The sequence below is a fragment of the Rhinolophus hipposideros genome (genome assembly GCF_964194185.1).
Source record: "Rhinolophus hipposideros genome assembly, chromosome: X".
NCBI lineage: Eukaryota > Metazoa > Chordata > Mammalia > Chiroptera > Rhinolophidae > Rhinolophus > Rhinolophus hipposideros.
This window is the reverse complement of record NC_138046.1, coordinates 54,602,139-54,614,264: the sequence shown is the minus strand read 5'-3', so window position 1 is coordinate 54,614,264 and position 12,126 is coordinate 54,602,139.

Here is a 12,126-nt window from a genome sequence, read left to right as displayed (position 1 = left end):
ATCTGAGGTAGGTTTACAGATAAGATGCCAGTTCCAAGTCTTTGGGGGGCCACCCATACTTCTGACTGACCAGTTATAAATTCAGCGGTTACCATGACCCCATCAGGTTTGATAATTTACTAGAACAACTCACAGAATTCACTAAAAGTGCTATTCTTCGAATTATAGTTTTATTATAAAGGATACACATAGGACAAGGTCTGGAAGGGCCTTAGACACACAGCTGCCATGCCCTCTTCCCACAGGTTCCGGGCATACATCCCCCTGCCCGGATATCAGTGTGTTTACCAACCAGGAAGCTTCACAAAGCCCAGAGTTTTTACTGGGGATTTCATATGTAAGCACAATTAAATCACTGGCCACCTGACTGAATCCCAAACCCAGCCCTCCTTCTTGCAGTGGCCAAAGTTCCAACTCTAATCACGTGGTTGGTCCTTCTGGTGACCAGGCCACATCATTAGGCCACCTAAGGGCCCACCAGAGATCAGTTCATTAGCATAACAAAGACACTCCTATCACTCAAGGATTCCCAAGGATTTTGAAGCTCTGTGCCAGGAACCAGGGAGAAAGGCTAGATCTATTTTTTCTATACCACACCACGGTTCAGGTATTTATTCTCCTATGTCAAACTCTAAAAACACACAGACACAGACCAGCGACAACAGAGCTTGAGTGGAAAGACCACAACCTCAACATTGGCCACCACACTTAGATTACCTTAATTCTGGAGCGTGGAGGAAAGAGGATAACCAAGGAGGCAGGGGTAAGAGAGGAGGAGGTAGTCCTAGGCCTCAGTCTGCAATTTTACCCCACGTACCCACTGTTCAATCCTAGCTTTTCAATGTAAACAGGAGGGCCTGAAGTCGTATTACAGCACCGTTTCAACCTATACTGAGGATAAAAATAAGGATATGAGTAGGCTTAGGAAAAGTAATTACTTCCTAAACTACCTTAGTAGCCAGCCTTGGGGCATCAGGGGGGTAATATTCTGTTAGAGAGAGGACAAGGACTTAGGAAAGGCTGCTGCCTAGGATGAGAACACGGGGACGAGCCCTAAGAATCGGGCAGAGAGCAAAACACACGGAAGAGAGCCAAGTGTCTGCAGAGGGGAACCAATGAGACCAGGCATAAAGCAGTTTCTGCAGGTGTTTCCCAGAAAGAGCCTGCCCTGCGACCCAGGAATGAAAAGGGAGGGAGCCTCAGACGTAGTTGCCCCAGATGGGAGGAAGCTGCTGCCTGGGGCTGAGATCCAGAGATCCTCTTGGGGGCTGAGAAGCCTGGCAGTATCCCAATGAGAACTCCTCCGTGAGGGGCCCACCGCATCTAGGTTCCCTCCTCCTGAGTCCGTCCGCCTCCCTCTTCCCTAGAGCTGCCCAGATTGGGGTTCGTTCCTCTCTGGCATCTCCAGGCAGCTGGAGCCTGGGAGCAAAATGCAGACGTAAACCGCCCTTCTTCTCCCCCACCCTACCCCAAATCTGAGCCGGTCTCAGCCATTCCCATTGTCCGGAACAGACAGACCGCGTAGAGAGTGAGTGGCGAACAGATGGGAGGACAGGGGTGTTGCGCAAGGTCCCCATCCTCACACCTGCTTTTCCAGAGCCAGTGGCAGCACCGGTTTACACGAATTGGGTGGCCACGAAGGTCACTTCACCGCTTCCTGTCTCTGGGCTTCCCCTGAAGCCAACTGCCTCCATGTGTCGTCCACCTCCCCCACCCACACCTAGAAATGCAGGCTGAAAGAGGACACATGCACCCATCCATCCCTTTGTTAGTTAACAGACATTAGCCCCAACGACACCATCCCTTTGGTTGTGTTCCCCCACACTTCCACTGAAATTACACTTGGCAACTCAACAACCTCCTTTTGTCTCACTTGTAGATCAAGAACGTTGAACTGATTTTTCAAATGGAGACAAACAGTTATTTTATCAAGAGGAAAGGATTTCCTTCCCCCAGGACAGAACTCTGTCACATTTTTCCTGACTGTTAAGTCTTTGGACCCTGAGAAAGAAGATACCTGCCAAGAAGGGCTCCTGGTGGCTATCTGGGCTCAGATTTAAAAGCAGAGCCTAGCAGGCATTTCTACACAGGCGCCTCAGGCAAACTGCACTTCAGGGAGAAGCCTGCCCTGAACTGCCTGCCTGCCCTGTGTTCTTGCCATCTGAGCAAGCCCTTATAAAGGAGGTCTTGGAATTGTATTTCAACCAATAGGACTCAGACTTTTCACATACAATCTGAGTTGTGCAGTTATGTCCTCATTAGCATCTCCACCGACCAAACAGACTGGCTCTATTCTGACCAATCAGGACAGTCCTTTTTGGACCAATGAAACTGTGAAGATTTGACACATCATTTGCATGAGGATGGACCAATCAGGGAACAGCAGCGGGCACTTCTGTCTATATAAATCGGTTCCCCTCTGTGTAGGCATGAGCACTTTCTTTTTTCACCAAAGTTTGGAGAGTGTGATTCCCTGGTTGGAGCTGAAACAGTGATGGTGTCTCCGTGGAGAGGAGAGGAGCAGCTCAGAATGGAGCATCTCAGAGCACAGCAGAGCACCTCAGGGTGGAGAGGCTCAGAGCTGAATAGCTCAGAGCAGAGCAGGGTGGAACATCTCCAAGTGGATCAGCTCAAAGCAGAACAGCTCAGGGCAGAGCACAGCAGCTCAGAGTTAAACAATGTACAGCAGAGCAGCCCAGCTTAGCTCAGCTCAGAGGGGAGCAGCTCAGAGTGAAACAGGTCGGAGCTACAGCAGAGAGGGCTCCTCTCCCCAGGGCCTGAAATTGTGGAAATAAACTGAAACTGTGGAAAAGACAAGATGCAAATGAAGGTGAGTAATATGATCTCTTGAAAAAGACCCTGATCATGTGCAGTTTCGTGGTGTCCCCCTCACCTATAGAGACACATCTGGAGAGGAGGCACCATTCTATGACAACAGACCCCTTTGGGTCACAGGGTAGGAGTCAGACTGGTAAGAGATGCAGGATAATTTCAGGTTGTAAATATCCTTTCATATATTGTTTGCAGTGTTGTACTCAGGAAGAAGGGCACTTTGGTAAAATTTTGAACAAAGAAAATATTTGTGAACAGATTGACAAAGATAATGTGCAGATATTTTCAGTACTTTGTAAACGTATTCATCTTGTCCAATTTCATGGGGAAAGGAAGTTTTAAAGACTAAGTTGACTGTGTGTGTGTTTTTCAGTGCCCCTTCTAGCTCTAGCACCTAAAATACACGCTCACTGTTCCAGCTTTTCCCTCAGTTCAGACCAGAGCTGGACTTCCAATCTTAAGGTTAGATACCCCAGAAAATCTACTAGAAAAGTGATGGAATACATACAGAGGAATTGCTCCAGTTAAGCGAAAACCCAGAAAACACCTGGCTGTTCCCACAAAGTCAAGCTCCCAACTTCCATCCCTCCCTGCCCTCTTGCTGAGGCCCCTGGTCAGACTCTCCGGCCTGCAATCCTGGACCTGGCCACCAGGTGGCATCACATCTATCTCCATTTTCCTTTTTTTTTAAAAATAAGGTACATTTTGAAAAGAGTAAAAACTATCATGAAACGGTTTGTTTAGTAAGATACCAATTCTGTTTGAAATATTCATATGTATATTAAAGCAGTTCCGTCTGCTGTTGACCCCAAATCTAAATCTTGTTCATTGATTTACTCGTATCTCTCCTCGCATCTGTGTCTGATGTACACTGTGGACTGTACGGACATTGTTCTTACCAGAGACTAGGATACTCACCCTCCATTACCCCACCCCTATACTGGCTGTTTAGTCCTTCTCCCACCAACTGGAGCCACTCTGTTTGGTCGGTGGAGATGCTAATGAGGACATAACTGCACAACGTCAATTGTATGTGAAAAGTCTGAGTCCTATTGGTTGAAATACAATTCCAAGACCTCCTTTATAAGGGCTTGCTCAGATGGCAAGAACACAGGGCAGGCAGGCAGTTCAGGGCAGGCTTCTCCCTGAAGTGCAGTTTGCCTGAGGCGCCTGTGTAGAAATGCCTGCTAGGCTCTGCTTTTAAATCTGAGCCCAGATAGCCACCAGGAGCCCTTCTTGGCAGGTATCTTCTTTCTCAGGGTCCAAAGACTTAACAGTCAGGAAAAATGTGACAGAGTTCTGTCCTGGGGGAAGGAAATCCTTTCCTCTTGATAAAATATCTGTTTGTCTCCATTTGAAAAATCAGTTCAACGTTCTTGATCTACAAGTGAGACAAAAGGAGGTTGTTGAGTTGCCAAGTGTAATTTCAGTGGAAGTGTGGGGGAACACAACCAAAGGGATGGTGTCGTTTGGGGCTAATGTCCGTTAACGAACAAAGGGATGGATGGGTGCATGGATCGATGCAGGAAATGTCAAACATGGGCTGGCAATTCATGGATTTTTATGCGATTTGAATAGCAGCGCTCTCCATGCAGAAGACGGAATCCTTGGTGTTGGGTGACTGAGAGGATGCAGATTTTCAGGACTCTGCAACTGATGGCTTTGAGATGGGAGGTGTTTCCGGTTTTGAGGACAGGCCTTAGCATTGTGATTGCCATAGAATTCTGACATCATTGTGGCGATGGCCATGACGACATTTTAATAGAGACAGACCTGGCCTGTTGACAAGATCTGGGTCCTGCCTGCAGGTGTTTGGGACTCAGCTGAGGGTGTGGTGCCTAGTGGTGAGTGCTGAATCACCCTAGGGTGTGGGGAGACAGACGCATCCATATTCAAGTTGCCTCTTTCCCATTTGGGGTGCGATGCCCTGGCTGTCTTGTAAACAAAGCCATTGTGGTCCCGCCTGGCCCCAGTGGGTGTGCTGTCCTGGAACTACTCTCCTTCTAAAGGCTGGGACATGGGAGGTAAGATGGGGAACGACTCTCTTTGAGCCCCAGCTTTCCCCTCTGTCAAGAGGGGATGAGAATGCTTAAGCCACAGGATCGCTGTGGACATGCACTGATGACTCATTAGGAAACGCACAGTCAGGTGGTTCTCAGAGATCATGATCCCTGTGTGAATTCACAGCTCTTCTTCCTTTTCAAGTTAATTGTTAGGGGACAACTGAGGAAAGAAGACAAGGCCCTGGTGAGAAGGCCATTGTAACATCTGATTGTTGGGATCACTAAGCATTTGTGTCAGTGTCCTTGTCAATAACCAAGAGCCTAGCCTGCGGAGCCTGGCACGTAGTGACACCGGAAAAGCATAGTGCTTGCTGGATCTGTCTCTCCCTGTACAGCTCCTCATGCCGGAGGCCAAGCTCATATCAAGTGTCTGAAGGAGGTAGGCTGTGAGCATCGGTGTCCTGATGGCAACTGAGGCTTCCGCTCCAGTTTCAAGGGAAGCTGTCCTCAGGAGACCCTAACACGTCACATCCTGGCACGATCTGACACCTGGCTCAAGTGAGTTCATAGATCTGAACAAAAAAATGGAGGGGAATCGCTTCTCTGAAGGTCACAAACCAGCCTGAATGTAGAGAAGCTGGAGGCGTCATCAAAATGGCGGCGTGAGTTGAGCCTCTGTAAAGCTCCCTTGGAATTTACAAATAATCGAACAACAATAACACCACAAAGGATTCCCTGCACAGCAGACAGGCAAGACGAAGAGGCCCACTACTGAATTCACCTAAAGGTGGGAGAATAGCGCACGCCAGCAGAGGAGGAGGGAAAGGAGAAGTGCGGAGTCGGAGCCGCGCAGGCACAGGACACAGACTTAGCTCACTGTTCTGAGCTCTCTGCATCCTGGAAGTACTGCAGCTGTGGGAGAGGGAAGAACTCGGACTGCTAGGGCTCCGCTTATGGCCCACAGGTCTGAGGGGGCAGCATATAACACGGCTGAACCCAATGGTCAAGGCAGAGACCTCAGAGAAAAGATTGAGGGAAGAACTCTGAAAACGGTGGTTTAAGCCCTCACTGCCTAGCGGAGAACAGAAGCCTTAGGCACTGAGACTAGCCGCCCCCTCCCTACCCACCCAGAGCTTGCCCCGCCCCCACCTGCCCGGTGCTAGAAGCGGAAAAGTAGCAGTGTCAGATTAAAAGAACAGAATATTTGCTGTTCTGAGAACTGTGGACAGCAGACACAGATTCACAGCCCAACTAGTTCCGGCAAAGGGGAGGGAGCTGTGGAAGCAGGACCGGCGGTGGTGGAGGTCAGTCGCCATTGCTCTGGGCCACTTCTCACAACTCACCCCGCCCCTGGCCCCACCTATCTGGGCAGATTCCTGCAGGAGTAAACAGAACTGCTGAAACATAAGGGCTCTGAATCTGGTGTAGGAAGAGCTTTGGAACTTCAAAAGCTCTCCGCAAACCCACACGGACACTGCGCCCTGTGACCCAGGCGAACTATTAACAGAGGAGAAGCCCATCTCCCAGGGAATCCCCCAATTGTGTGAGAAGCTGGAATAGTGCAGAGAAAACATAGCACTACTGTGTGAGAGAGAGAAACAAAAGACTGCAGTCAGAGAGAAAATAAAACATTTTACCAACAATTACTGGAAAACAAAAGAAAGACCTCTTCCTATCTACCTCTTGCAGAAGCCACTCCTGCAGATGTCTAGGAAGAGAAATAATAAATCAGTAATTGCCATGAATAACCAAGGCAAGAGGGAGCTCAGAAAGAAAGTGAAAAGTCTCCAGAAAAGGAACTTAAAGACATGGAAATATGTGACTTAAAGGACAGAGAATTCATTATTGCAATTCTGAAAAAAACTCAACGAGATGCAAAAAAACACAGAAAGGCAGTTTAATGAACTCAGAAACACAAACAAAGAACAACATGGGCATTTTACGAAAGAGATGAAATTTTAAAAAAGAACCAAATAGAATTTCTGGAGATTAAAAACTCAATAGAAGAAATTAAGAATGAAATAACCAACTTAGGTAGTAGAGTTGACCAGATGGAGGAAAGAATCAGTGACATCGAAGATAGAAACCTAGAAATTACACAGATGGCAAAAGAAAGAAACTTGAGACTTAAAAGAAATGAAAGAAGTCTACAAGAACTTTCTAACTCCATCAGAGAGAGGAATATAAGAATAATGGGCATACCAGAAAAAGAAGAAAAAGAGAAGGGAACCGAGAATATATTAAAACAAATTGTTGATGAGAACTTCCCAAACTTGTGGACAGAACTGGATCCTCGAATCCAAAAAGCAAATAGAACATCTAATTACCTCAATCCCAACAGGCCTTCACCAAGGCACATTGTATTGAAGCTGTCTAAAATCAACGACAAAGAATCCTCAAGGCACCCAGGGAAAAGAAGACGGTAACCTACAAAGGAAAGCCCATTAGATTATCATCAGATTTTTCAGCAGAAACTCTACAAGTTAGGAGGGAGTGAAAACAAATATTCAAACTATTGAAAGAGAGAAATTATGAGCCAAGAATAATATATCCAGCAAAGATATCCTTTAGATATGAAGGAGGAATAAAGACCTTTCCTGACATACAGAAGCTGAGGGAATTTTCTAATACACGACCTGCACTACAAGAAATACTAAAGGAGGCTATTCGACCACCATCAACAGGGACAATTTGTGGCAACCAAAACATAAAAAGGGGGAGAGTAAAGGCCTGAACCAGAATAAGGGAACGAAGAAAGTAAGCGTGCTGAAGAAAATGGAATACTCTAAATATCAAACTTTCTTTTACATAAACTTAAGGGTAACCACTAAAAAAAATCCAGAACTGATATATACATATATTTATATATATATATCTATATCTATATATATGTAAATATATGTAGATAGATAGATATATACTGTAATAAAAGAAGAAACAGAGGGAAACATCATAGAATACCACCACACAGAAATAATAGACAACAACAAAAAGGCAAAGAAACAATGGAGACACAGCCTTACTAGAAAACTAAAGATAGAATGACAGGAAATCCTCACATATCAATAATCACCCTAAATGTAAATGGACTGAACTCACCAATAAAAAGGCAGACAGTAGAAGATTGGATAAAAAAACTAAACCCAACCATATGCTTGATCCAAGAGACACATCTCAGCTACATGGACGAGCATAGACTCAAAGTGAAAGTGTGCAAATTGACACTCCAAGCAAATGCTACCCAGAGAAAATCAGGTGTAGCTATAATGATATCGGATGAAACAGACTTCAGGGTAAAAAAGGTAACAAGAGACAAAGATGGACATTTCATAATGGTAAAGGGGACTATACAACAAAAAGACATAACAGTCATCAATATTTATGCCCCCAATCAGGGAGCACCGAAATATACCAAGCAACTACTAACAGAACTAAAGGGAGAAATTGACCAAAACACAATTATACTAGGGGATTTAAATTCATCATTGACAGCTATGGATAGATCATCCAAACAGAAGATAAATAACGAAATACCAGCCCTAATTGACACATCAGATGAAATGGACATAATTGACATATATAGAGCACTTCATCCTAAAACATCAGACTAGACATTCTTTTCAAATGTACATGGAACATTCTCAAGGATAGACCACATATTAGGACATAAAATCAGCCTCAGCAAAATTAAGAATTGAAATCATACCAAGCATATTCTCTGATAACAAGGCTTTGAAATTGGATATCAACTGCAAAAATTAAGTAGGAAAAAACACAAATACATGAAGATTAAACAACATACTTTTAAAGAACGACTGGGTCAAAGAAGAAATTAGAAGAGAGATCGAAAGACACATAGAAACAAATGACAATGAAAATACATCCTACCAAAATCTTTGGGATGCAGCTAAAGCAGTTTTAAGAGGGAAATTTATATCATTACAGGCCTATCTCAAGAAACAAGAAAAATCCCAAGTAAAAAACGTCATGTTACACCTTAAAGAACTAGAAAAAGAAGAACAAGTGAAACCCAAGGTCAGCAGAAGAAAGGAAATAACAAAAATCAGAGCAGAAATAAATGAAATAGAGAATAAAAAGACAATAGAAAAGATTAATGTGACAAAGAACTGGTTCTTTGGAAAGATTAACAAAATTGACAAACCTTTGGCTATACTCACTAAGATAAAAAGAGAGAAGACAGTAATTAACAAAATCAGAAATGAAAAAGGGGAAGTTATCATGACGCCACAGAAATACAAAGGATCATGCAAGAATTGTATGAAGGACTATATGCCACCAAATTCAATAACCTAGAAGAAATGGACAAGTTCTTAGAAATATTTAGCTTTCCAAGGCTGAACCATGAAGAACTGGAAAATCTACACAGACCGATCACCAGTAACGAAATTGAATCACTCATCCAAAACCTTCCCAAAAGCAAAAGTCCGGGACCAGATGGCTTCACTAGTGAATTCTACCAAATCTTCAAAGAGGATGTAATACCAATCCTGCTGAAACTCTTCCAAAAAGTTGAAGAAGAGACAGTACTCCCTGACTCATTTTATGAGGCCAACATTACCCTGATACCAAAACCTGGTAAGGACAACACAAAAAAAGAATATTACAGACCAATATCTCTGATGAATACAGATCCAAAAATACTAAACAAAATTCTAGCAAATTGAATACAACAATACATTAAAAAGATTATTCATCACGACCAAGTGGGGTTCATCCCCGGGGCACAAGGATGGTTCAACATCCACAAATCCATCAATGTGATACATCATATAAATAAAATAAAGGACAAAAATCATATGATTATATCAATTGATGCAGAAAATGCATTTGACAAGATACAACATCCATTTATGATTAAAACACTCAATAAAATAGGTATAGAAGGAAAATACCTCAACATAATAAAGGCCATATATGACAAGCCCTCAGCTAATCTCATAATTAATGGTGAAAAGCTGAAGCCCTTTGTTCTACATTCAGGAACACGACAGGGCTGTCCCCTATCACCTTTGCTTTTCAACATAGTGTTGGAAGTTCTTGCCAGAGCCAGCAGGCAAGAGAAAGAAATAAAAGACATCCAAATTTGGGAATGAAGAAGTTAAATTATCACTCTTTGCAGATGACATGATGCTCTATATAGAAAACCCTAAAGACTTCACCAAAAAGCTGTTAGAAACAATCAATGAATACAGTAAAATTGCCAGCTGCAAATCAACATACAAAAGTCCATTGCATTCCTATATACTAACAATGAAATCTCAGAAAAAGAAATACAAAAAACAATTTCTTTTGCAATTGCAGCAAAAAGAATAAAATACCTAGGAATTAACTTAACCAAGGATGTGAAGGATTTGTATGCTGAAAACTATAAGACATTTTTGAAAGAAATTGAAGAAGACACAAAGAAATGGAAAGACGTTCCGTGCTCATGGATTGGAAGAATCAACATAGTTAAAATGGCCATATTACCCAAAGCCATATACAGATTTAATGCAATCCCCATCAAAATCCCAATGGCATTTTTTAAAGTAACACAGCAAAAAAATCATCAGATTTCTTTGGAACCACAATAGACCCCGAATTCCAAAGCAATCTTAAGGAAAAAGAACAATACTGGAGGTATCACACTCCCTGACTTTAGCTTGTACTACAGGGCTACAATAATCAAAACAGCATGGTATTGGGAGAAAAACAGACACATAGACCAATGGAATAGAATTGAGAACCCAGAAATAAAACCACATAAATATGGACAGATAATTTTTGACAAAGAAGCAAAAAACATACAATGGAGGAAAGACAGCCTCTTCAATCAATGGTGCTGGGAGAATTGGATAGCCACGTGCAAAAGAATGAAACTGGACTGCTATCTGTCACCATGTACCAAAATTAATTCAAAATGGATCAAAGACTTAAGCATAAGACCCTACACGTAAACTGCATAGAAGACAACACAGTTAATAAACTTATGCACCTTGGGTTCAAAGAGCAGTTTATGAATTTGACTCCAAAGGCAATGGAAGTAAAAGCTAAAATAAACAAATGGGAATATATGAAACGTAAAAGCTTCTGCACAGCAAAAGAAACCATCGACAAAATAAAAAGGCAACCAACTGAATGGGAGAAGGTTTTTGCAAACAGTGCCTCCAGTAAGGGGCTAATATCCAAAATATACAAGGAACTCATGAAGCTCAACAACAAAAAAACAAACAACCCAATTGAAAAATGGGCAGAGGACGTAAAGAGACATTTCTCTAAAGAGGACTTACAAATGGCAAATAGACATATGGAAAAATGCTCAACATCACTAATCATCAGAGAATTGCAAATGAAAACCACAATGAGATATCACCTCACCCCAGTCAGAATGGCTATCATCAACAAGACAAACACTAACAAGTGTTGGAGAGGCTGTGGGGAAAAAGGAACCCTCATACACTGTTGGTGGGAATGCAGACTGGTGCAGCCGTTATGGAAGGCAGTGTGGAGGTTCCTCAAAAAATTACGAATAGAATTACCACATGACCCAGCAATCCCTCTCCTGGGTATCTACCCGAAAAATCTGAAAATATTTATCCATAAAGACACGTGTGCTCCAAAAAAAAAAAAAAGACACGTGTGCTCCAATGTTCATTGCAGCTTTGTTTATGGTGGCCAAGACATGGAAACAACCTTCGATAGATGAATGGATAAAGAAGTTGTGGTATATATACACAATGGAATACTATTCGGCAGTAAGAAAAGATGAAATAGGACCATTTGTGATAACATGGATGGATATTGAGATTATAATGCTAAGCGAAATAAATCAGACAGAAAAAGCAGAGAACCCTATGATTTCACTGATATATGGTATATAAACCAAAACCAACAAGAAAACAAGACAAACAAATGAGAAACAAAAACTCATAGAGACAGACAATAGTTTAGTGGTTACCAGAGGGTTAGGTGGGTGGGGGGAGGGAGATGAGGGTAAGGGGGACCAAATATATGGTGATGGAAGGAGAACTGACTCTGGGTGGTGAACACACAGTGGGATTTATAGATGATGTAATACAGAATTGTACACCTGAAATCTATGTAATTGTACTAACAATTGTCACCCGAATAAATTTTAAAAAAAAGTAGAGAAGCTACCTTGATCTCATCTAGGGAGCGGGGTGAAGGGTTAGCAGGTAGAATGTCATTCCATCAGTGGCAGGCTTTTAATAGCCCTGAGGCTCACCTTTTTTTTGGGTTGGGCCTGCGGGGGAAGAAGAAGCAATGAATT